We start from the raw sequence: 27341 nt of genomic DNA, 5'->3' as shown, positions 1-27341 counted from the left end.
AGAGTTTTGTTCAACACCAACATCAAATTTCACAGCAAGGCAAAGAAAATCTTTGGTCACATGACATATTACATTAGATTCATGGAATCTTTGAGGATGAGGATATTTAAGCAGCACAAAGGCTGAGAAATCCTGGTGTGGAATACAAGGCTGTGGTCGATACGGGCAAGTTAGTGATCAATAACACATGGGACAAGAAGCACCGAGGGGGCAGAGGAAGCAAGCAATATTGAAAACAATCTTGATACCAGATAATATTTTGAATTATCTGTCATCACAACAACCCTATTAACTTTGCAACCAGCAACTGACTACTACATAAATTCCATTAGTGCACTTTTGCTAAGGTGAAACCTCCATGCATTTAAGATACTAGTATCATAGGAAGCCCACTGCCATAAAGCAATGAATCCATTTCAATGAAGAGGGAACTAAAAATTATCTTCAAACATGAGTCAAACATCAAGAATGTTATAATTCCTTGGGTTACAGAATTGGTCTTATTACCAAAATGCAAATAGGGCCTGTGCCATTTGCTCATTACAAAAGCTTTATGCTGAAAATAGGGCACATCAAGGCATCCTTGTGGGATTTTGGTTATCTTGTTCAGATAATCTTGCACTGTTTATCACACAAGCTTACTTTTGGCCCTGAGAAGTGCACGGTCCACCTCAGACTACTTTGGAAGGGCAAGATATCTCAAAACAGGTAAAGCTAGATGTTTCATGCTGTTACCATTCAGTAGCAACACTATTAACAGGATGCTGCCATCAAGTCAAGACGACACTCTGCCCATCACACAAATGGGTAATCATAGAATCCCTACAATTCACAAGGATGTCGGTCGGTTCACTGAATCCATATCAACTTTCCAACAGAGTATCGTTGTTACCCCACATATCTTTCCCCTCTCATCCCCCTAACCAATGCATCTTGAGACACTAGAATAATTTAGCACGACAAATCCACCTAACCTGCACATCTGTGAAGTGTGGGAGGAAACTTGAGCACCTGGAGAAAACACACGCAGATAGAGGGAGAATGTGCAAACTCCACATAGACCATCCAAGGCTGAAATGGTGAGGCAGCAGTGGTATATGAATATCAGTACCAGTGTGACGGTGGGTATGAAGGCTGTAAAATCATAAAAATCACATCAAACTGCAGCTCCCAACGCTGCTTGCAGAGGGCAAGGTACAAGCCACACTCCAAACAACTTGTGCATGCAAAACTCAAAACAGTGTCCAACATTAGAGGTGATTCCACAATTAGACAACATTTGCTAAATAATCCTCAATATTCTAACAATTATGCTGGCGACCAATTTAAGATCTTCAGTCAGGCTCACAGTGTGGAGCATTTGTGACTGCAAGCCTCATGAACTAACATACAGAGCTCTGTTCTTTGCAGATTGAAAGAACAGGTACATACATTTATTTTGTTTCACTGAAACAGGGGCAATGATGGCCATTTGCTGACTTATACATGTCTTAACCGATGAGGGCGAAAATGCCTGTTTAAATTTCAAATGATGTTTGGCAGTTAACTGACAATCACCTGTTGCATTCTCCATGGCAACACCTCAACCAAATTGTTGTTTCCTCTTTAATGTCAGTTTTTTTGCAGTCTCCTGATCAATGCAAAATGAAAACCTTCAATACATCTCTTTTTCAGCAAAGTTTTGTACTACCAGATGATTTTATATGTGCATTAAAAATTGCTGAAATTTTCAAGCTAGCACTTTAGTACTATTATAGAAACATATCAGACAAATTCAAGAAATTGAAATATTTTCTGCAGGTAATGTGCTGGTTATACACTTTAAACTGCAAGATATGTAAGATAATTAAGGAGGGGAGAGAGTAATATGTTAATGAACCAAGCAATACTACAAACAGATATTTACCCAAGGCATAGGGTAACAGTAGGTGCAGAATAAAAATAAGTTAGCGAATCAAAGATATGCAAGGTGAGATTACTTTGCTTTTACAGTCTGAAAGCTAAAATTGAGAGAGAGAGATTGAGGTAATGAAGACTACAAAAGTGCAGTCTAAGGTAATTAGATCAGATAAGGGAGACAGCAAAAAAGAAAGAACATTTGGGATTCTGAAACTTGTGCAAGGGAGCTGCTTTGTAATCCGTGTCTACAACAAAAATGGCTATTTTACCTCCCAGCAAGTAGAGCATGTGAAAGAAGTCTGATTTGAAAAGCAAGTTGCTGGCTTACCTCAGAAGCAGCCCCAAGAGTCATGAAAAGCACAAGTTGGTAAAGTTATTGGATTTTTTTTATATAGATCTTAAAAACTATGAGGTGTTTTGGAACAAATAGGGAAGAGTTAATTCTGAAGATAGCTAAGATTGTTTGGTACAGTTTAATGTAGTGATACTGTTGAAAGCTATTGTCTTAGTTATGCGTATTCCTTTTTTACTTTATTTCTTCTTCTATTTCATAACATGTACTTTAATAAAATCATCACACTTGGGGACATAATTTTCTGGATTTCAAAGCTCTCCTCATACTCTACAAATTGCTAACACAAGTTCAGGGTAATTGTTTCAAGTTTCCCTTCTGGGACTTGAACCATCTGCTGTGCCCTTTACAGTTCATACGCTCGCAAAATAATCCAAATATATTAACATAACTGACAGGGGAAGGGAGGGGTAGGGAGATAAAGGGGAAGTAAAAATGCAGAGTACATATTTGATTTAATCAAATATCTTTTCTTAACCTTCTCTCTCTCTCTCTCGCTGTTTGCAAAACTCAAACCCTAAATGCCTTTCTCAGTTTTATTAGTAGAGACATAAAACATTATTACAGTAGATGCAGAGGTAGTATAAAATAATGCTCCACTATAAATTACCAAACAGACAATAATACATAAAAATTCAACAGATGCACGTTAGAGCCACGCATCAGACCTCAAACTTCAACTATGTAAGTACAGTCCAAGGGCACATCAATTTACACTTTGACAGTCCTATACTGAGCTCATGACTCCTAAACCACCAGACTTGTGCTGTCTTTGTGCATCTGCATTTATGAAACACCGTAACAGGTCTGTTAACAACTGTTCAGAGATATTTGGAGTTTACAATATATAAAATTAGCAATGAAGCTAGGTAAATATCATTTTGATTGGAAAGGGAAAAATTGTAGGTTAGTCACCACAGTATATTTGTCCATTGCTTTATAAGCAAATGGAAAAATGGCAGAATGAAGTCAGTGGCACAGCAATGCTAATTCAAATCTACCCTGTTATTTGTTCTATTAAATAGAGGTTGAAAGACTTAGAAATCCTGTTACCTTTCATTGACATAAAAGGAAACAACTTTATATACACCGTGCCTTTAATAAAGCATGACATCCAGTTAGATAATGAGCTATGTCAGATGACCAAAATTCTGGTTGAAGTAGTAGGTTTTAAAGACCATCTTAAAAGAAGTGCAACATACAGAGGCTGAGAGATGAAGGGAAAGCATTCTGGAGACTGTAGCATAGGCAAAACGAATGCACAGCCACTAATGGGGAGCAATTAAAATTGGGGATATAGAGGCCAGGGTTAGAAAAGCAAATAAGTCTCAGGATTGTGCTGGAGGAAATTAGAGATAGGGGCGAAGACTTGGAGGGATTTGAAAGAAAAACAACTTTCAAATCAAAAAGCTGCTCGACTGGGAGCCAATATAAAAGTTACCAAGAAAGGTGAAGGGGATACAGGACTTGTCACAAGTTAGGACTTTTTGAATGACCTTGGGTTGAGAGAATAAAATATGGGAGCCCAGCCAGGAACACATTGGAAAATTTGAGTCCGAGGGTTGCAAAGGCATGACCGAAGAATCCAGCAGCAGAAGAACTGAGACTAGTGTGAATTCAGGGTGCATTCAGTTGGAAATAGGTCGTCTTACGGATGGAACAAATGCAAGGTTGGAAGCTCATCATGAAATCAAATGTGACACCAAGGTTAGCAGATTGGTTTGAGCTCAGACAATTGTCAGGGCAAAGGTTGGAGTCAGCAGCTAGAGAACGGAGCTCAGAATGGAGACCAAAAACAATGAACGTTTCCCCAATATTTCATCGGAGGAAATTCCTACTCATCCAATACTGAGTGTCAAATAAGCAGTCCAATAATTTACCAATAGTGAAGTTCTCAAGCAAGAAGTGAGGAGGTAGAGCTGAATGGCATCAGCGTACGTGAAAACTAATGCTATTCTTCTGGTTGGTGTAAAAGAGGGACAGCATACAGATACAAAATAGGAGGGGGCCAAGAATAGATCCGTGGATGACACAAGAGGTTACAATGCAGAAGCCAAAAGTGAAGCCATTACAAGTGGCTATAATTAGATGCATGGAAACAGACGAGTGTAGTCCCACTCAGCTGGATGAGCAATAGTGGAGTGGCACTGGAGGAGGATTGTGGGATGAACTACGCCAAAAGATTGCAGACAGGTTGAGAAGGACAAGATGGGAAAGTCTGCCTCATTGTCAAATAGGATGCCATTCATGACACTGATAAATGTTTTGGTACTATGGCAGGGTTGAAAACCCAGTTAGTGGGATTCAAACATGAGTCCAAGATGGAATGCATATGGAAGTTGACAACACATTCAAGGACGCTGAAAAGGGAGGTTAGAAATTGGACAGTGATTTACAAGGTGGGCAGGGTCATGAGTTTTTTCCTGAGTGGATGATGACAGCAGATTTAAGAGGAGACAGGGACAACACCTGATGAAAGCTATTTATAATACTGGCTAACATGGGAGGATTGGAGATCAGCAGTTTAGTGGAATAGGATTAGGAGAACAGGAAGTGGGCCTCATGTTTTTATTCCAATTCAATCAAATCAAGTCCAATTCAGAGTCTCAACAAGTTGAGACATTCCTGATCCAAGCTGACAAGACAGGGTCTCACCTCTTGGGCTTGATCTACATAGTAGAAGCTGATTGGAGTAGGCATAGCTCCTCCAAGGAGATATTCTAGCACAGCATCTTTAATGCATGTGCTAGGATCTGTGTTTTAAGTCTCAACCCCCATGACTGGTTTTAATCTTCACTAGATATTTCAAAGAAGGACATCCTCAACCAAGATAAAACATTAACAAATTTAAGTATTAACTATGCACAATTATGGCCAGGAGGGTGGCAAAGTCTTTAGCAATGGTTCCTCAGTGCCAGCAACGCAGGTTCAATGTCAGCCTTTCGTGACTGTCTGTGAGAAATTTGCACGTTCTCCCTGTGTCTCCGTAGGTTTCCTCTGATTTTCTCCCAAAGATGTGCAAGTTAGATAGATTGGCATAATAAAAATTGCCCCTTAAGTGTGTAGGTTAGATGGATTAGCCATAGTAAATGTATGGGGTTACAGGGATTGTACAGGGGACAGGCTTCCTTCTGCACTGCAGGGATTCTATGATGATTTTTTTAAAATCAGCATTGTTAAAGTAGCAAGGCAAACTTTCTGCTCAAGGTTAAAGTTGGAAGAAAATGAAAAAAGGATGGAATGAAAAGGGAAAGTAAGCAAATGCTACAATGATATAATATTTCATTGAAACAACATTACGGCCAAAAAAATTTAAGATTGTCAAGACAAATTTCAATAAACTATAGAAGATAAATTGGTTAATTCAGCAATTTAATCCATAAACTATTAAAAATTATTTTGTACATCAGGGCAAATCAATGAAGTTGCTTCCAGCACTGCAACAAGAAAATGTTATATTGCTAATCTCTGTGGAGTCAATAACCGCAGGAATGGCAACAAGGGTACAGGATCTCAAACCATTAGCAAAATGGGGTATAGAAAAAAATTTTGTTCCCAACAGCTATCCAGTAAATCACTACTGTAAACAAGAACAAAGTGCTGGAAATCTCAGCAGGTCTGACAGCATTTGTGAAGAGAAGAGTCAATATTTTGAATCTTGGTGACCCTTTGTCATTGTGGTCATCCAGACTTGAAAAGTTGGCTCTAATTCTCGTTCCACAGATACCATCAGGTTTGCTGAGATTTTCCAACATTTTCTGTTTTTGTTTCAGATTCCAGCATCCGCAGTATTATGCTTTTACCACTACTGTAAAGCTGTGCTGTTTTGATGTTAGGTAGCATCAGAATTGGAGCATAGTTGAAATGGTCCAACTTACAGCCAACATCATACATCCCCACAGGGAGAACAACCATTTGGACATGATCTTGGGAGAACCATACTCCAAGCAGCTACCCCACAGCAGAAAGGGAAACGTCAACCATTAACAAAAAATAAATTAGACGTTGTTTCAGACAATAGATTTCTTGCTGTGTGATAAACATTGGTGATCACATGTTACGTCTCAAATGACCACTATTCAATTCACAACATAGACATACGAACGAGGAGTAATAGGGTCACTTGGCTCCTCAAGCCTGATTCAGTATCATGGCTAATCTAATTTTAGCTTCAATTTCACATTCCTGCCTACCACTGATGAGCAAGAGAATGAAAGGTTATCAATAATCTACTTGTGCCTTAAAGATATTCAAAGATTCTGCCTCAAACACTTTTTAAAGAGAGAATTCCAAATTCTTTCAACTGCCTGAGAAAAAGATTCTCATCCGTATCTTGAATGGGCAACCCCTTACTTTTTAAACAGCAGCCTCAAGTTCTAGATTCTTCCACTTGACATCCACCCTGTCAAATCCCCTCAGGGGATTTGTCTCAATCAAGTCAGCTCTTGCTCTAAGCTCCTGTGGATGCAAGCCTATCCTGTTCGACCTTTCCTAACAAGCCAATCCAACCACTCCAGGTATCAATCTAGTAAATCCTTTCTGGAATTACTTCTAAAAAGTGTTTACATCGTTCCTTAAATAAGGAACCCAATATTGTATACAATACTCAAGGTGTGGTCTCACCAATGCCCTGTATAACAAACATAATTTTCCTACTCTTGTATTCATAGAACATAAGAAATAGGAGCAGGAGTAGGCCATCTAGCCCTGCGAGCCTGCCCCGCCATTCAACAAGATCATGGCTGATCTGAAGTGGATCAGTTCCACTTTCCCGCTTTCTCCCCATAACCCTTAATTCCCTTATCTACCGGTGACTTAAATATATTCAGTGAGGTAGCCGCCACCATTTCGATGGGCAGAGAATTCCAGAGACTCACCTCCTCAACTCTGATCTAAACTGTCCCCCCCACCTTATTTTGAGGCGGTGCCCTCTAGTTCTGCTATCCTTTCTAAGCGGGAAGAATCTCTCTACCTCTATCCTATCTAGCCCCTTCGTTATCTTATATGTCTCTATAAGATCCCCCCTCAGCCTTCTAAACTCCAACAAGTACAGACCCACTCTATTCAATCTCTCATAGTCCAACCCCCTCATCTCCAGTATCAGCCTAGTGAATCTTCTCTGCACTCCCAAGGCCAGTATATCCTTTTGCAAGTGCGGCAACCAAAACTGCACATAGTACTCCAGTTGCAGCCTCACCAGTGCCTTGTACAGTTGCAGCAACACCTCCCTGCTTTTATATTCTATCCCCCTCGCTATAAAGGCCAACATTCCATTCGCCTTCTTGATCACCTGCTGCACCTGCAGACTGGGTTTTTGCGATTCGTGCACAAGGACCCCCAGGTCCCTCTGCACTGTAGCATGCTGCAGCTTTTCGCCCTTTAAATAATAATCCCTCCTACTATTATTTCTACCAAAGTAGATAACCTCACATTTGCTAACATTATACTCCACCTGCCAGGTCCTCGCCCACTCGCTCAGCTTATTCAGATCTCTCTGCAGACTTTCCGTGCCTTCCACACAATTTGCTTTTCCACTCACCTTCGTGTCATCAGCAAATTTCGTTACCCTACACTCAGCCCCCTCCTCCAGATCGTCTATGTAAATGGTAAACAGTTGAGGCCCCAGCACCGGTCCCTGCAGCACTCCACTAGTCACCAATCAGAATAGCACCCATTGATTCCAACTCTCTACTTCCTATTAGACAACCAATCCTCTATCCACGCTAACACCTTAACCCCAACTCCGTGCACCCTAACCTTTTGCAGCAACCTTTTGTGAGGTATTCAATTCCTTTCATCACAAAAAGTAACATTCTATTAGCTTTCAAATTATAGCTGCACCTGCACACTAACCTTTTTCAATTCAATTAACTTGGGATACCCAGATTGCTCTGAATTTGAGTGTTCTGTGATCTCTCACCATTTAGGTAATACGCTTCTATTTTTGTTTGTCTTACCAAAATGGGCAACCTCTCATTTTTCCATATTATATCCCATTTGACAAATTTTTTTGCTAACTCACCTATCCATATCGTTCCATAGCCTGCCTCATGTTGGCTTCACAACTTACTCTCCTACCTCTGTGTCAATGTAACATTTAACCACTATACCATTGGTCCCTTCACTCAAATCATTTGTATAAATTGTAAAGAGTTCAGTCCTTAGCACTGATCCCTGTGGTACTCCACTCATCATTTCCTGCCAAACAGAAAATGAGTAAGTCTCACAACACCAGGTTAAAGTCCCAACAGGTTTATTTGTAGCACAAAGCCACTAGTTTTCGGAGCACTGCCTCTTCATCAAGTGAGTGGTAGTTCTGTTCACAATCAGGGCAAATAAAGACACACTCAATTTACAAAATAACGGTTGGAATGCAAGTCTTTACAGGTAAAGAAGTCTTAATGGTACAGACAGTGTGAGTGAAGAGAACGTTAAGCATAGGTTAAAGAGATGTGTACTGTCTCCAGCCAGTACAGTTAGTGAGATTTTGCAAGGCCAGGTAAGTCGTGGGGGGGGGGTTACAGATAGTGTGACATGAACCCAAGATCCCAACTGAGGCCGTCATGTGTGCGGAACTTGGCTATCAGTCTCTGCTCAGCCGTATGTCGTGAAGGCCACCTTGGAGAACGCTCACCCAAAGATCAGAGGCCAAATGCCTGTGACTGCTGAAGTGTTCTCCAACAGGAAGAGAACATTTTTATCTGGTGATTGTCCAGCAGTGTTCATTCATCCGTTGTCATAGCATCTGCATGGTCTCTCCAATGTACCATGCCAAATAGAAAATTACTTCTGATTCCAGTTAGCCAGCCAATCTTTAATCCATGCCAATGTCACCCCTACACGAGTTTTATTTACAATAGCCTTAGATGAGGCACCTTATCAAAAGTCTTCTGAAAATCAAAATACTGTGCTTTACTCACAGAACCTGTTACTTCTTCAAAGGACACCAATAAATTGATTAAACATGATTTTCCTTTCACAAGACATACCTACTCTGCTTGATTATCTTTAAAATAATCATCTAAAGATGTTATTCACTTTTTTTTAAAATACATTTTATTAACTTCACACTGATCTGTTTAAAATATACTATTTTAAACCTTAGGCCTGGAACAGACCTTAACCATTTATCACAAAACCAAAGTTAGCTACTTTCCCTGTAATGAAGTAGACCAGTGGTTTCCAACAACCGTGCAGCATCTCAGCTATGTGCTGCGAGAAGCTTGCAAGTGAGTCGTGCCTGTGGGGCAGACTCCAAACTCCGATTTTATTTTTTTTTCCTTTTTCCTGAATCTCTTCAGGAGATTGAGCTTCAGGAGAGCTTCCCTCCCGAGTGCTAGAGTCAGGAAGAACCCTGACTAGGAGGTTCTGTGGACTGAGGTGTGCTACAATGGAGCCACTGCTCCAGTACTACGTGGCTGCTATGATTTTGAGGGGGTGGGGATGCACCAAAATTACCAGAATGGCTCCTGGGAGTTCTGCAAGAGAGGAGAGGTAATCCACAGCCAACTCTGGGAGCTGGGTGCGGGCCCATCAACGTTTCTGGTTGGAGCAATGACACAATCATGCATCTGGCCATGGCACGGAACCTAATGCACAGTGTACCAGAACATGGAGCAACTGTACAGGAAATTGGCTCAGAAATACAAGGAGCGTATGAAGGACATGATAGGAAGAATGTTAGGTACATTGCAACCTGACTGTATAACTTACATCCAAGGGCAAATACACTGCACACTGACAATCTAACTCCGTCGTTTTCAACTATGGGAGAGACTCCATGCCCCAATGATCTGTACAACTGGTCTTCAGATGGTTCTAATGCTGATAAAAGGTGAGAGATTGTCCCAATTCCAATGGAAAGGAACGCGTATTGGCTCTTTTGATATATATATGTGTGCGCGTGCGTATGCACGCATTGGTATGATGTTTTCTCTGTTCAACAATACTGTTGGTGTTTGAGTGACTCGCGTGCAAGTGCTTAACTGGTATGTGGGCTATTGTGTGTGTGTGTGGGGCGGGGGAGGGAGTGGGGAAGGGGGTGGAAAAGAGTTCATGAATGCTGGCAGTGTATTGGACCTTACAGTTGTGTGGGGACACATTTTTTTAGAAACTTAATGTCAAGGAAGAAAAATTGTCTTTGGCTTGTGCTTACCTGTGATAACACTTGAACGCGTTATTACATCCTTTTAAAGAACACAAAACACACTGGAACAAGAATATGTTATTTGGACCATGAGCCCAACCTGTGCTCAAACCACGTCTAAGGTACACTGACAGTTTTGATAAATATATTTAATCTCCCAAAGGAGTGACTAATGATGCAGTTCAACTGGTTCCTGGTCAACCACAATTGACATTTCGGGCACCTCTGGGTTAGTGACTGCATTAAACAGAGCAAATTACAAGTCAGGTTGAATGTATGCTGTAAACCTCTCTAGTAAGACCTTAAACATAGTAAGTGAAATGTATATGAATAATCAATTCATCTGAAAAAAATGCACCATGGAATTGTTTCTCTTGTTGAAGTTGCCATGTTACTGAAAAGGTTGAGAACAACTGAAGTAGACCACCAAGTTTATCTTTCTGAGCTACATGGGTACATACCATGGAGCTGCTCAGGCACAAGGTTTAAATCTACCCATATTATAACCAAATGTCAATATTCCAGGCCTTACAAATCTTTGGCCAACAATAACCAGCTCAAACAAGTCAGCAGTAACAAAATAGAGCAAACCCTCTTTGTTTCATAAGCTGGATTGGTAGGGCTGGAGCGCTACATCAAACCTACAGTTATAGTATGAACTTGCCTACTATGGACATCTCAGCATACAAACATTACCACTGTCTTGTCTCTCCAGATAAGTGCACAGAAGTCTTTAGACAGTCAGAGCACTATCCTGGATCAAGAAATTTGAAACCAATTAAAATGTTTCAGATGCCATCCCAGCTTTGAAGCACAACAGAAAATAATAGAACTGTACAAGGGGGATCTTCTGAACTTCTTTGGCTTAACTATTCAACACATTTATCTGGTTTTTCAATTTGATTAGTGCAAAGTACACTGGTTTCTTGATTTAACTAAAACACTCTGACATGTGTTCAGCTACATTTTAGTTAGAATTCCATTCAACAGCAATAAACTGGAAGTGATTTCATAATCTGGTATTTTATACCTGATTGAGTAATGGGCAAGGTCGACTGTCATGAACATTTAAAGGGAAGGGGCAGGAGTTCTCCAAAAGGTCTTAAGGATAAGAATTCCTGATACTTAATGCAATTTAAATAAAACTTTGTGCAAAATTACACAATATGATGTACTTCAAATAATTAATCCCAATGGGAGAAATACCCATGCAGAACCTAAATCTGTTTTCATCGTTACCAAACAGGCACATACGTGGCCATCAACTCAATCTCAACTGCAAAGTTTTGTCCCCTGCCCACCTTCATAAGAGCCTGTAAAAATGAACAAAAAAATTTACATTGCTTGTGAAGCGCCTTAGGGACATTATTTTTGAAAAACAAAACAAAAGGGGGTGATAGGTAAAGATAAAGAGACTAGATCTTAATAAAAAAAATCTCTAAGCAGCACCACAAAGTACCAGTTTAGTCCCCTATAAATTAAACCTGGCAAACTCATTGTCACTATGCAGGACACTGCCTGGAAACATTGGATTATATAGCAAGGACACAAGCATAAACATATGTGATTCGACACACAGTTCGTTGAAAGCTGATATTACAGGGTCTAGGCATTCAGGAAGAACAAAACTAAACAAACATTATCTTCAAAAGGAGCAAATAATACTGACATGAGTTGTAGAATCTCCCTGCCACAAGCATCAACAGTACATTGATGCCACCAAAATGGAGTGTGGTCTTTTGTTAATGTATTACAATATAAAGATGATCTAAGACTATTAAAAATGGTACGTTTTCACCAACATGCTTTAAGTTAACAAACTACCAAATAAACTTACTCTGAGGAAAAGTGATATAGATTTAAAACATTAACTCTTGTTTTACTCCACAGATGCTGCCAAGCCTGCTAAGTTTCCCCAGCATTTTCTGTTTTAATTATAAACTTGCTTATTTTTCACTGTTTAATTGCAAAAATGATCTTGAGTTTAATTCCTCGGTATTGCCCACCAGAGGACCACCAATGGATCACCACCATGAGCGAGTTTTTTGTTCTTTGAATAAAGTCCCAAAAGGCACAAAGAAAATTACAGCATAGGAATAGGCCCTTCGGCTCTCCAAGCTGCCCGGCTGAATTAAAACCCCCTACCCTTCTGGGGACCATATCCCTCTATTCCCATCCTATTCACGTATTTGTCCAGACACCCCTTAAAACTCACTATGATTTCTGCTTCCACTATCTCCTCCAACAGCATGTTCCAGGTATCCGCCATCCCGTGTAAAAAAAACTTGCCTAGTATATCTCCTTTAAACCTTGTCCCTCGCACCTTAAACCTATGCCCCCTAGTAATTGAGTCTACCCCCGGGGAGAAAGCTTCTGAGTTTCTACTCTGTCCATGTCCCTCATAATCTTATACTCTATCAGGTCACCCCTCAATCTCCATTGTTCCTGTGAGAACAAACTAAGTTCCTCCAACCTCTCCTCATAGCTAGTGCCCTCCATACCAGGTAACATCCTGGTAATTTTTTTCTGTAACCTCTCCAAAGCCTCCGCATCCTTCTGGTAATGTGGCGACCAAAATTGAACACTATATTCCAAGTGTGGCCGAATGTTCTATAAAGCTGCAACATGACTTGCCAATTTTTTTTAAACACAATGCCCAATGAAGGGAAGCATGACATATGCCTGCTTGACTACCTTCTCCACCTGCATTGCCACTTTCAATGACCTGTGTACCTGTACACCCATGTCCCTCTGCCTATCAAGGCTCTTAAGGGTTCTGCCATTTACTGTATATTTCCTATACAGTAAACCAGTTCCTAAACCTTCCAAAATGCATTACCTCATTTGTCTGGATTAAACTCCACCTGCCATCTTTCCACCCAAGCTTCCAACCGATCTATATCCTGCTGTATCCTTGATGGTCCTCATGGCTATCCACAAATCCACCAACCTTTGTGTCGTCCGCAAACTTACTGATCAACCCAGTTACATTTCCCTCTAAATCATTTATACATATTACAGACAGCAAAAGGTCCCAGCACTGATCCAAGGAATGCCATTAGTCACAGCCCTCCATTCAGAAACGTACCCTTCCATTGTTACCCTCTATCTTCTATGAGGGAGCCAGTTCTGTATCCACCTTGCCAGCTCACCTCTGATCCATGCGACTTCACCTTCTGCACTAGTAAACATGAGAGACCTTGTCAAAGGCCTTACTGAAGTCCGTGTAGACAACATCCACTAACCTATCCTCAATCTTTGCCAGTTCCTCAAAAATCTCGATCAAGTTAGTGAGATATGACCTTCTCTTCACAAGACCATGTTGCCTCTCGCTACTATGTCCACTTATTTCCAAGTGGGAGTAAACCCTGTCTCAAAAGGATCCTCTCCAATAATTTCCCTACCACTGATGTAAGGCTCACTAGCATGTAATTACTTGGATTATTCTTGCTACCCTTCTTAAACAAAGGAACAACACTGGCTATTCTCTAATCTTTTGTGACTTCCCCTGTAGTCATTGTCTGCATCCGTTAAGACTTGATTACCTGTAAAAACTCACATTCCAACCATTATGGTATGCACTGTTTGTGAACACAACCCTTCATTCATCTGAAGGAGCAATGCTCCAAAAGCTTGTGCTACCAAATAAACCTGCTGGACTTGAGATTTCTTACTGTACCTCCCCTGTAGTCAGTAAAGATTTTTCAAGATAAAGATTTTTCAAGGCCCCAGCAATTTCCTCCCTTGCCTCTCAGTACTTTGGGGTATATCCCATTAGGTCCTGGAGATTTGTCTATCTTAATGTTCCTCAAGAATCCCAATACCACCTCCTTTTTGATCTCAACATAACTCAAACTATCTACACATCCTTTCCCAGACTCATCGATCACCAAGTCCTTCTGTTTGGTGAATACTGATGCAAAGTCCTTATTTAATACCTCCTCCATTTCCTCTGGCTCCATGCAGATTCCCTCCCCTGTCCTTGAGTGGGCCAACCCTATCACCCTATGTATACATAAAAAGCCTTGGGATTTTCCTTAATCTGCTGGCCAATGTTTTTTCATGACTTTTTAGCCCTCCTTACCCCTTGCTTAAGTAAGTTTCTTTCTATTTTCCTTGTATAAAACACTTGCTTTGTGTGTTCCTAGCCCCCTAGCCTTGACAAATACTTCCTTTTTCTCTTTGATTAGGCTCACAATACCTCTCATTAGCCAAGGTTCCCAAACTTGCCATACTTATCCTTCACCCTTACAGGAACATGCCGGTCCTGAATCCTGATCAACTTAACTTGAAAGCCCCCACATGCCAGATGTTGATTTGCCCTCAAACATCTACCCCCAATCTACAGGTCCAGTTTGGCCCCTCCCTTAGTTGGACTATCTACATACTGTTTCAAGAAGCCCTTCTGGGTACTCCTCACAAACTCTGCCCCATTCACACCCCTAGCACCAAATGGGTCCCAGTCAATATAGGGGGAAGTTAAAATCTCCCATCACAACAACCCTGTTACTTTTACACCTTGCCACAATCTGCCTATATACCTGTTCCTCTATCTCCCTCTGCCTGTTCAGCAGCTGATAGTAAACACCCATCATCTCTACATCCTTCCTATTCCTGTGCGTCATTGTATCTCTGAGGCGTCCTTCCGCAGTACAGCTGTGACATTCTCCTTAAATCAGTAGTGCAACTCCCTCACCCCTTTTACATCCCAATCAAAAATCTAATTTGGTCCAGCGTCCCCACATGAGACACAGATCCAAGCTGACAAGACAGGACGTACATCCTATCTTGGGCTCAATCAAATCAAAATCCAAGCTGACAGGATGAGACATTACACCCTCTCCCTGGATGGATCTGAGCTTCACCTTAGCCAAATGGCTCTGGTAGCTTTTGACATCCAGCACTAGTAATGTATACTTCAACAGTAATATACATAACTGTTTGTTCTACACACTGCATACTCAGACTCAAGCAGCATCCAGAAATACAAACTTTTAGGAAATACAAGATTTAACATGTAGAATTATTTTTATTGTTAACCTGTAACTCTTCATTTCTCATTTTTACAAGGGGCATCGTATCCACAAAAAAAGTTAACTTTCATCTGGTAAATTTCAAAACTGGAACTTAGGTGCAACAGCCTTTTAGCACCTAATGCCACTTCCAATAGTTAAAATTAACTGCTGTTATCAAAGCACTATATATCGTGCAACTATCAATAACAAACTCAAAAATCAAAAAAAGAATAACTTGCTATTAACTTTTAAAAAAAATCTCAAAGCACTGAAAGCAATACAGATTTGACAGCTTTGAAAAAAATTGGTTCCGTGAATCAAAGGAAATTAACCTAAACTGCATCTGTGCATCATCTAGCAATCTATACACTTCATTATAATTTGTTGGGAGTGGCAGCAAGGCATTCACTCAACCTCTCAATTAGAAAGTAAGCAAAAAAGTCAAAAGAAAATTACACATACAGAAAATAAATTCATAAAATAAAACATAATACAGAAATTCAGGGATTAAACACAAGTTTATGAAGCAGTTACATTTGATGTACTAATACTTAAACCTTTCAACCAAAGGAGAGCTACTCAAAATAATTCATTCACAGCAGTCCTCAGTGACTTGTTACAATGAATTTTTCAGTTCTTACAAAGCAACTAGGATAATTTATCCATGGTTAGAATTTCCTTCCTCTGTGTACCTTTTTAAATTACTAAAAACAATAACTGTAGCGTCGGTGTGCAATGACAAATGACCCACATTGTTATACTGAGCCATCAGAACCAGCAAATAGAAGTTTTGATATCTGGTATACATTACTTAAAATGATCTCAATTATTGCAACACTGGAGATCTGCAGTGCACATCCACAACTAAAACAGAGCAGTCTCACCTTGCCCATTACTCAGTGAGCCTTACAGGAACAGCATGCACAAGCGAACATTAGGAGAGGGCATGACCAGGATACAACAGCCATCATGAAAGCAGATTACAAACGTCGCTGCCAATCACTATGCAGGCTTGCAGAGCAGAAGTGCCTGGCAAGATATGGAAACCAAATGGTCCCCAGAGAACTTGACCAAAAAAAAGAGGGTACTCCCTTTTGTTTATCTTCTGCCAAACCAAGCCCATTTCCTTGAATTCTCAATGAATACTTCAATTTAACCAAGTCTTCATCAGAAGTTACACTACACAATGCAACTCGCTTGCAAAACTCTCCAAAAATTGCTTCCAAAATTGAGTAAAGTATGTTTGAATGGCACTGGGGACTCCAAGTAAAGCATTACAAAAAAATAACACAAATGCTGCCTGATCTATTAGGTATTTCCAATTTTTATTTCAAATTCCCAACATTGGCAATATTTTGGTTTTGTCTAATTTTATCAGCATATTTTCAGTTTTCACTGACCCTATTCTCCTTTAGTTATACAAAATAGACAACCTGTGGTCTGTTCTTATCAATTAAAAAAATTCCATTATATCAAAACATGACATTGCACCTTCAAGTAGGCAAAGCAAGATTTGCTTCATTTCCATACAATGCTTGATATGGAATAACGATTGAAGACCCTTCAGTTGCCCATTTAAAAGTTCTCAAGATTGTATTGAAAATAACCGAAGAATAGATATTAAAATATATTCTTTTCTTTGTTGTGTGCAGCCCATTAATTGCACTACAGTTCAAGAAGGCACGTATGTGCAACAGAAATGATTCTTGTGTGGAGCTCATAATTGACTGCTGTGTGTTCACACAGCTTAAAGGCCTTTCAGCACATAAAATTATTGCAAGGATAAGCTTTAACTCCCTCAACAAAACAACTTAAAACAAGAACTAGGAGCCGGTCATATGAAGAAATTGAAAGTTGAGTAAATTGAAATTGAAAACGTTGGACAAAAGCAAGACTGCAACTCAGTGGATTATGACTTCAGAACATTTAGTTTAATCATGAATTTGGACCTGACGTGGTCTCAACTGATAGAAGCCAGAAAGTGAGCCAACTTTTGCATCACTATTTTAACAAATTCACCTACCTGAAGCAAACCATAAACCTTAATTATAAGCTTTATCTATGTTTTGTAAAATTCTGATGAAGTATATTTTATCTACAATAGAAAAGATTAAATCTAAAAAGGTTTTGTAGTAAAATCACAATATCAATTTGGATAGTTGAGAACTTCTTTAATGCTAATTAAGTACTGCGCAAAAAAGAAAAAGCTATCCACCTATCACCAAGTTTGGGGGGGGGGGGGGGGGGGTGGTGGAAAACGGGACATCCCACCACCAGCAGCCTGCTGCCTCAGCCCTAAACTCTAAATGGCTCTGTACTTGTCTTTCCTCCTTTAAGATAAAAATTCTGTGAAATATTATGTAATATTACACTACGATGAAGGCACTATATATATTCAAGTTGCTGTTGTGGTTATCATGGGCAACATAAAACTAGGAAATTTTTTTTGTAACTAAAACTCACTATATGCCTCCCTTCATCCTTTTGTAGAATTAATGTTTTTTACTTAATCATCTGTGGAACATGGGCACTGGTTGGCCAGCATTTATTGCCCATTACTAGTTTCCCCTGGAGGGCAGTTGACAGTCATCCACATTGTGACTCCGGAGTCACAGATAGGCCAGACCAGGTAAGAACAGACTTTCTTCCCTAAAAGGACATTAGTGAATCAGATGGGTTCTCCCCCCCACCCCAACAATCAATAATAGTTTCATGATTATCAAGAGATTCTTAATTCCAGATTTTTTCTATTGAATTCAAATTCCACCAACTGCTATGACCAGATTCAAACCCAAGTCCCCAGAACATTAGCTGAGTTTCTGGATAAGTAGTCTAGCAATGATATCACTGGCGATCACTTCCCCAGGTCTGAAAGCATTTAAGAGTTTCATTAGGCATCTCCAAAACTTGCCAAATGAACCAGAGATTTTTGGATTTTTTGATTTTTTTTTGCACAAATTAAATATTTATTTAGTCTGCAGACAAGTCCTTGCAGGTGATTATTTGTGTCCTGATAAACGCAAGATGAAAAACTTTGACAGCATGCCGTTTTCCAGCAATACAATTTTTTTTTGGATACAAACAATACTTGAAATATTAGCTATGCACAAATACTAATCCGACCCCTCAGTTACATTCCTATTTACAGATGCTGTCAGACCCAAGTTTTTCCCGGCACCCTCTCTGTTCTTCTTCCCTTGGTGAGAGTGATTTGAAAGCAACGTGATCATAATCTCCCGATGAACACAAATTGTGCTATTATCACAGCATAAAATCTGCACCCAAACTTACCATTGTGCATTTAGCACTTTTAATCGCTAAATAAGAACATAAGAACATAAGAAATAGGAGCAGAAGTAGGCCATCTGGCCCTTCGAGCCTGCCCCGCCATTCAATAAGATCATGGCTGATCTGTCGTGGCTCAGTTCCACTTTCCCGCCCTCTCCCCATAACCCTTAATCCCTTCTCTTATCAAAAACCCATCAACCCGCTTCTTAAAAATATTTAGCGAGGCAGCCTCCACCACTTCAACGGGCAGAGAATTCCAGAGATTCACCACCCTTTGAGTGAAGAAGTTCCTCCTCAACTCCGTTCTGAACCGCCCCCCCTTTATCTTGAGGCTGTGCCCCCTAGTCCTACTGTCTTTTTTGAGCGGGAAGAGTCTTTCCACCTCTATCCTATCCATCCCATTCATCATCTTATACGTCTCAATGAGATCTCCCCTCATTCTTCTAAACTCTAACGAGTACAAGCCTAGTTTATTCAGCCTCTCCTCATGCACTTAGAAAGAGGGTCATTCTACAATACAAAGCTGGATGTATAACAGGACAAAATACTCAATATTTAAACTAAGATTCAATGTGCTAGAATGATCTTGAAATATTGCAATCTCACTTCCATCTGGTATATCACCCTCACCAATAGTTCTCCCCCCACCCACATGCTAACATGACAAATATATCAGCCATTTAAATATCATCCCCAAAAAGTGAGAACGCTTGACATACCTGTTTCAGAAAGTTTTAGACTTCTGACTAATTGGGATTTGACATGAGTACAAAAACAAACTGATCAAATATCAGCTGGTGGGATGATCTAAAGGAAAATCTCTCAGACTCCCTGCTCTAACATTCATCTACATAGGAAAATAACACATTCTAACATTAACCAAGCAGGCATTCTAAACTGTTGTCTACAGTGTATCTTCTTCGGCAGATCATTAAGATGGATGACAACTTGTTTCCACTCCAGTTCAATTGGTTCTAAGATGGCTGATAAGTCTAATGCACAATCTGCAAATACTGGCAGATGCAGGAGGCGGTACTTAGAGGGTCAGGTAGATGGTAAGTTCAGAGGTTTGTGCGCTCTCTCCAAAACCTCAGCATCACAGTTGTCTGTTCCCTAACAAGCGTGTCTCTATGTTTGCTGCCTTCCCAAATGATCTTTCTCCATTCTGGTTGGTCAAAAGCCAGCAACTTCCCACGAGTCAGCATAAATGTTTGATCTCTTCAGGGATGCTTTCAGGATATACAAAAGCGTTTCCACTGCTGCAATTGTGTTCCAAGTAGAACCGTTGCTTCAAGAGTCTGGTGTCAAGCATATAAACAGCATGTCCCATTCAATGGAGCCAGTTTTGAGTAACTAGTGCCACAATTCTGAGGACTTTAGTTTGGGAGAAAACATTACATTGGAACGCCTTTCCTGCCATGATATTTGGAGGATCTCACAAAGACACTACTGGTGGTGCTTCAAATCTTCATACTGTAGATTCAGCACGTCGCCAAAACACTTGAGAAGCGTAGATCACCCTGTAAACCACGACCTTAAATCTCCAGTTTGACCTCAAATACTCTGCCTCAGTCAGCCACAGACTGAGTATTGGTGGCAATAATGATTCGTCATCCATGTCTGACTTCAACAGAAGGTTCTCAAGATATGGAAAGTTATCCACTTTTCACAATCTCATTCCTGATCCTACTCAATGACTTGCAGTATTTATTAAAAGAAGAGACCGTGCGGTGAAAAAGGTGAGCTTTTCCATGACAATTGTCTGAAATCTTTGACAAGTTTGACCACACCCAACTCCAATGCTTTTCCCCAGCTGTGCGCAGCTGTTCTCACCTGGTTCCATTCTTATCTATCTAATCATAGCCAGAGTATCACTTACAATATAGCTTTGCTTTCCACTTCTGCATCTGTGTCACTCAAATGTATCCTTGGTCCTCCTCATCTACAATCTGCTCTTCAGCAGCAACATACAAAAGCATAGGTCTATCACATTACCACTCACATACAAAACAGGGACATTGGGCCATTCAGCCCCTCTAATCTACTTCATATTTTCATTAAATCATGGCTGATCTGTGATCACCATTCCATTTTCCTACCTACCCCTATACATTTTTCAGCTCCATCACAGTTGCTAGATTATCAGTGATAATCTGGAATCAAGTACTGGACGAGCAGGAATTTCCTCCAACTAAACGCTGGGAAGGTTGAAGCCCTTGTCTTTGAACCTCACTGCAAACTGTTTCCAAGCTATCAGTGTCATACCTGACTGATCCCAAAATGAGCATCTGACCACATAACCATGCCATCATGAATATCACCTCTGTAAAGTCATCCAACATCATCCTTGCCTCAGCTCATCTGCTGCTAAAACAACATACATTCCTTGTTACCTCTGAACTTGATTCTTCCAACACACACCTGGATCATCTCCCACATTCTACCCTCTCTAACACTTGAGATCATCCAAAGTACTGCTGTCCCTCACCTTTCACAAACCAAATCAATTGGCTACACTCATCCGCTCTGGCCCAGAGTCCCTAGCAGCCAATGTCTTAAGTTTGGAATTCTTATCCTCATTTTTAAATTCCTTCACAACCTTACCCCTCCATCACCAATCTCCTCCAGCCCCATAAACCTCTAAATCTGGCCTCAAATATCAGACTTTAAATCGGTCCACTCCTGGTAGCCATGCATGCAACTGCCTCGATATCAAGATCGCCTCTCTTTCTTCCATTAAGATATTTATAAACCTACCCGTTTGACCAAGCTTTTGGTTATCCACCCTTTATTGCCAGTTTTATAAGTCAAGTACCTTGTGACAGATTAAAGGGTCGGCATAAAGACAAACTGTTCTCAACGTTGGAGAAAAGTACCTTCCAAAAGGTCAAACGTAACTTTACAGCATTTTTTCAATTGCATAGAACACATCCCCACCAGCCAGCTACTTGGACGTTCTATAAATACTTTACAATTAGTGCATTGGAAGTTAACATTTGGCGAAAGTGCTTTGGTGGCCTATTGGAATGATGTCAAAGTAATAAAATCAATGGATCACACGTAAAATTCACACAACAGTTTATGGGGGGCGGCGAGCCGGTAAGAGAAGGGGGGGAGGGGGGGAGGGGGGCCGTCAGCCGGTGAGAGAAAGGGGGGGGGGGCTGGCGGTGGGCCGGTGTGGAGGGGGAGGGGAGATGGTTGTGGGCCGTTGGCGGGGGCGGCGAGGAGGGGGGGACCGGCGGAGAGAAGGTGGGGGAGGCCCGGTGAGGGAGGGGGGTGCGGTGGCTGGAAACAGTTTAGGATCGTGTTGAAGGAGTAGGCCTGCTCTCTGAGCCGGGCTTCGATGGGTAGGAATGTGCACCGTTCCCAGGGCGGTGCCGACGCCCCTTGTCCCTGTCCGGGAAAACAATCCAGGAGCAGGAGAAGGCCTAAGATGGGCGGCCCGTGGGGGTTGGGAGGGTGACGGACGGCGCCCCCTTCTGCGATTCACTCCCAACTCGAACAAGGACCAAAAATAAATAAAAAGTGTACCGAGGCAAATAAATCTGTGCCTGTTAACCGCAACAGCGGAAATGCTGCTAGAGAAGCCCGGAGTCGGCGGCGGAAAAGAGTCCGGCACCGAGCTCGAGCGGCCATTTAAACTTCGCCAGAGTTCCAAACGGAACTTTCCCAACGGCCGCTCCGGGCAACTCAAACCGTGAGTATTAACTAGCCTCCACATTTACTTAAAGTTAGCTTTAGGTTTTTTTTAAATAAAGAAGTATTTCACTTCCGCCTCTCAGTTACTTACTTGTTTCCAAGTATTTTTTTCTTTCTCCGGTTTCCCCAAACAGTTTGTTGTTAAAGTCTTGGTTTCGCTCCTCGGTTTTCTTTCCCCTGGCCGCCGCTTCTTTTTTTTCCTCCTTCCTCCGGTGAAGCTGCGATTCTTTTAAAACCCCAATCCCGTGTGAGTCACCGAAACCAAACCGGCCAAGGGGTGGTGGTGAGGAGGAGGAGGCAGGATGCAAAGCGCTTCCAAGGAAATGGTAACACCCCTCCCGCCTTTAGCGACCAAGGGGGGGGAAGCGACAGTCAAAAGGAACCCACGAAGAGAAAGATAAAAATCAATCCCGAAACCAGAAAGTGCTGCGAGTAGCGTGGCCGGGATAATCCCGAAGCGAAGAGCGGGCTCAGGAAGGGAGTGTGTGTGAGCGGCTGCGGTGGGAGGGCAGCAGGAGTTGGAACTGAGCTCCAGTGCCACACCCAGAGCAGTAGCAATCTGTTTGTGTGTGTCATGGAGTCAGGTGTGCACCCACAGGCCAAGAGAAGTCATAAAAAAATCATGTTGCACCTTTCACATCCACTCACCTTATCAATCCATTCCTGCAACCTTTCCGAAGCTCAACTCTTACTTCTATTTTCTTTTTTAAAAAAAGTAAACAGGGTTGTTCAATACGCTGAACAACCCAAATTTTCCTCAATTTTGCCAGTCTTTTCACTTTATTGACATACTTCCTGCTGCCTGGGTTTATTTTTAAAGTTTTGCTATGCTGTGGCTGGGGTCAGCCGAAAGTGGTCGCAGCGAATTTGGGTTGCTATCTTCAGCAGCAAATCCCAACCCAGATTCTCACCAACTTTTTTCGATGCATCCTTTCCGGTTGTATCACCGCTTGCTGTGGCTCCTGCTCTGCCCAAGGCGGCAAGAAACTACAAAGGTCATGAATGAGGCCCAGTCCATCACTCAAACTAGCCTCCCACCCACTGACTCTACCCACACTTCCGGCTGCCTTGGAAAAGGACTATTAATTTTTCGCCAAGGACTATTACTTACGTGGCGAAAAACTGCAGCAGGCGACGGTGCAGAGGGACCTCGGGGCCCTTGTGCATGAGTCACAAAAACCCAGCCTGCAGGTGCAGCAGGTGGTCAGGAAGGCTAATGGAATGCTGGCCTTCATAGCGAGGGGGATTGAATATAAAAGTAGGGAGGTCTTGCTGCAGCTGTATAGGGCAATGGTGAGGCCGCAGCTGGAGTACTGTGTGCAGTTTTGGTCGCCGCACTTACGCAAGGATATTTTGGCCTTGGAGGGAGTGCGAGGTTTACTAGGCTGATACCGGAGTTGAGGGGGTTGAGCTATGAGGAGGGGCTGAATAAACTAGGCTTGTACTCGTTAGAGTTTAGAAGAATGAGGGGAGATCTCATTGAGACGTATAAGATGATGAGTGGGATGGATAGGATAGAGGTGGAGGGACTCTTCCTGCTCAGAAAGGACAGTAGGACTAGGGGGCACAGCCTCAAGATAAAGCGGGGGCGGTTTAGAACGGAGTTGAGGAGGAACTTCTTCACTCAAAGGGTGGTGAATCTCTGGAATTCTCTGCCTGTTGAAGTGGTGGAGGTTGCCTCGCTAAATATTTTTAAGACACGGGTTGATGGGTTTTTGATAAGCGAGGGGATTAAGGGTTATGGGGAGAGGGCAGGAATATGGAACTGAGACACGACAGATCAGCCATGATCTTATTGAATGGCGGGGCAGGCTCAAAGGGCTAGATGGCCTACTCCTGCTCCTATTTCTTATGTTCTTATGTTCTTAAAAGCAGCCAGCATAATCAAGGATCCCACGCATCCCGGACATACTCACTTCCACCTTCTTCTGATGGGGAAAAAGATACAAAAGTCTGAGGTCTGACTCAAGAACGGCTTCTTCCCTGCTACCATCACTTTTGAATGGACTTACCTTGCACTAAGTTGATCTTTCTCTACACTCCAGCTATGACTGTAACTCTACATTCTGTACCCCCTCCTTTCCTTCTCTATGTGCAGTATACTTTATCTGTATAGGGTGCAAGAAATAACACTTCACTGTATATTAATATATGTGACAATAAACCAAATCAAAATCAAAACTATAAGGCAGCAGACATGTGAGAACACCACCCTGCTACATGCCCTATCCCAAGACACACACCACCTGACCTGGAAATATGGTGTCATTCTTTCTTTCATTACTGGATCAAAATCCTGATACTCCTTCGCTCACAGCACTGTGGATGTACATTCAGGACATACACTGTAGCGACCATCAGCTTCTCGAGGGCAATTTGGGATGGGTGCCAAATGCTGGTCATGCCAGCAATGTCCATTCACGAAAAGAATAATTTAACGCAACCACACACTATTGTACAATTAGGGTTTATGCCCATAAATTCTTACATAAATGTGCACTGGATCTTGACCAGGTCACCATTATAAGTGTCAAATATAAGCCATCTGCTACCTCGCAAGGGAGGAAGGGAGAAAAATCATTAACCAGGCTTCTGAGACCACTCCTGCTCATGCCCTGAAGTCTGTATATAGCTCTAATTGACAGATGCCTACTTTCTTATTCAGTGAGCTAAAAAGGATCTGATATAAAAAGGAAAAGAAGTGATTTTACATTTAGGACAAAATTGCCAAATGCACTTATTTTATATCATTAATGGATCTTATTTTCCATTATCTTCTGTAACTATTAACTATAAATATGGAAAATGTGTGTTTTATCCCTAAATGGTCCTTAAAAACATCATAATTATTTTGACATGTTCCCAACTGAATTTGTGTAGAGAAGAGCTTGGAGGACTTAACAAACATGAATACATTTTAAGACATCTCTCTTCTTAAAGAAGATTATTCTCTTCTTTAATGCAACGTAATACACTTTTGAAGATAATCATCCAACGTTGGAGGAGACTAATTGATCCATTATGCCTAATGCTGGCTCTTAGAATCCCACTTCCTATTCTTTAAATGAAGAACTATTTACAATGAGTATTTCAACTTTATGGTATGTTTCCAAATTAAATGCAAGTATTGTGCACACCATTGTCCAATATCAGCATATTAACACAGTATGGCAAATATATTTGATGTATTTTATTTTAAAATATATTGAATGGCATCTTTGCATCTGTTTAAAGTAAAATCAATTTAAAGGTTTTGTTTTTGTTTTAGACAACTCTGACTGAAATTTTGGTTTAGGGAACCAAAATAATGATATATATTTGTGGTTCTAATGATCACATACAAACCTGATCTTCAATTATCGAACTGCTATGAATTTCATGATTATTTGATTGAACTTTAAAGCTACTTCACAGATTAATGTGACAGTAGCCTATATTGGTACAATTTTAATTTATCAGCTACTCAAAGTTGCCTTACAGGTTACGAGAATGTAAGTTGTATGTCAGATTTACAACCATAAAATAAAATGTGAAGTTTCCCTAATTGGTGGATAAATGTTCCATTTGGTGTAGACCTGAACCATTCAGATCAGAAATGTCTTTAAAAATAACCCAAGAGTTTGCCTTTATTTAGATCATTATTAATCTTCCAAAAACATTCCCAAGTGTTTCACCTGTAGTGAAGTATTTTGTTCAGTCAATACTAAACTTGTTTATCTCAGCCGTGAGCTACATGAACTAGAGTAAATGAATATTAATCAGGTTTCCTTGTGCTGGAACATACAGGTTATTCATTATGCCGAGATTGATGCCACACCCACCGATCAATAATTGACTTCCACTTTAATGTGCCTATAAACAGTGCTGGGAAGAGTGTGTTTGTTTCTTAAAGCTCTCCACCTCCACTCTTGAAGACACTTGTTGATGCTGGAGCATGACTCCAGCTGGTTGTACATAGTGTAGGCATTGTCTGTAACTTGTATTGTCCTAACTTGCCCTAACTGGCATTTCTCCAAATGAGCCAATACCATAAGAGTTGCCAGTGATTATTCAAAAATAGGGCACACCACAGACAAGCCTGATCACACGTGCAGTTTTCAACCATTGCCAATGAATAAGTGATAAAAATGGGAATCCTAGCCGATTATTCTCTTCTTTAATGCAACATAATACACTTTTGAAGATAATCATCCAACATTGGAGGAGACTAATTGATCCATTATGCCTAATGCTGGCTCTTAGAATCCCACTTCCTATTCTTTAAATGAAGAACTATTTACAATGAGTATTTCAACTTTATGGTATGTTTCCAAATTAAATGTAAGTATTGTACACACCATTGTCCAATATCAGCATATTAACACAGGATGACAAATATATTTGATGTATTTTATTTTAAAATATATTGAATGGCATCTTTGCATCAGTTTAAAATAAAATCAATTTAAAGGTTTTGTTTTCGTTTTAGACAACTCTGACTGAAATTTTGGTTTAGGGAACCAAAGTAATGATATATATTTTTTAAAACATTGTTTGACTGAATTTGTCCATTTCCCAGTGGTAGAGATCCTTGTTCAGTATTTCACTGTGTTGGCACCAGGAATCTGGCTAATCCAAAAATAGCAGTAATAGAGTCATTGTGTCATTTCTGAACTATTATAATGTACATTTAACAAGTGCTATGCTTATACTATTTTTCAGCTACAAGTTCCAAGAAATAGGTTTTCACTTGTGAGCAGCTAAATCAGTACAAAGCTCCATTTTTAGACTAGTGACAAGAGAAAGTTATTTTTTTGCAGGGTCCTCTTGGCTGCCATCAATCCTACTCATAACATCACTATGTGCATGCTATCAAACTGTCATGGCTAGCTCAGCATATAGGTGGAATGTTGGGCCCCATGATGCAGCCAGTTTACAGAAATACAAGCTGCACAATACAAAA

At 40.9% G+C, this 27341-nt stretch overlaps 2 protein-coding genes across 2 annotated transcripts in view; one reads left to right on the top strand and one right to left on the bottom strand.

The window, feature by feature from the left end:
* ctnna1 (catenin (cadherin-associated protein), alpha 1) overlaps positions 1 to 22896 on the bottom strand; it is a 172664-nt gene extending 149768 nt beyond the window's left edge. Inside the window, exon 1 of the mRNA XM_080201695.1 lies at positions 22491 to 22896. The gene's annotated coding sequence lies outside the window, so the exon portion shown is untranslated. The remainder of the gene's footprint in view (positions 1 to 22490) is intronic.
* Positions 1 to 27341, top strand: part of lrrtm2 (leucine rich repeat transmembrane neuronal 2) — a 119493-nt gene that overhangs the window by 81831 nt on the left and 10321 nt on the right. Inside the window, exon 1 of the transcript XR_013888471.1 lies at positions 22091 to 22397. The gene's annotated coding sequence lies outside the window, so the exon portion shown is untranslated. Of the gene's footprint in view, positions 22398 to 27341 lie in introns of the transcript that reaches the window.

The sequence above is a fragment of the Carcharhinus amblyrhynchos genome, chromosome 13 (genome assembly GCF_965287045.1).
Source record: "Carcharhinus amblyrhynchos chromosome 13, sCarAmb.v2.hapA, whole genome shotgun sequence".
NCBI classification, from domain to species: Eukaryota; Metazoa; Chordata; class Chondrichthyes; order Carcharhiniformes; family Carcharhinidae; genus Carcharhinus; species Carcharhinus amblyrhynchos.
Note: the sequence above shows the minus strand (reverse complement) of the source record. Positions and strands in the feature narration are given on the sequence as shown.